The sequence below is a fragment of the Tupaia chinensis genome, unplaced genomic scaffold, assembly GCF_000334495.1.
Source record: "Tupaia chinensis unplaced genomic scaffold, TupChi_1.0 Scaffold150208_1, whole genome shotgun sequence".
NCBI lineage: Eukaryota > Metazoa > Chordata > Mammalia > Scandentia > Tupaiidae > Tupaia > Tupaia belangeri.
In genome coordinates this window covers 90,280-90,638 of record NW_006210047.1, presented here as the reverse complement: position 1 = coordinate 90,638, position 359 = coordinate 90,280, and positions in this window count along the sequence as shown.

The following is a 359-nucleotide window of genomic DNA, read 5'->3' as shown; positions in this document are numbered from 1 at the left end:
TGCACATGTGCCTAGCATGAGTTTAAGCCACCAGACCAGGGACTCGAACTGCAGTCAATGACATAGGAGTCCAGTGACATAGCCATTACACTAAATGCTGGTCCTGACAGTATAAAATACATTCTTAATTCATCATTCATTTTGCCAATGATTTTTAAGTATTTATTTGAAAATTTGTTTTCTTTCTTATTTTTTCTTTTGAGAGGTTTTTGCTATAGGGCATGTGTACTTGCCAGACAGAGACAGAGAGACAGAAAGCAAGAAATCACCCCACCACCACCAGGGGGGATGGCCATGCCACAATCCCTTCTCCTCCATTCTCCTCTTGGGATCTTGGGCATGCATACACATGCGCCCGG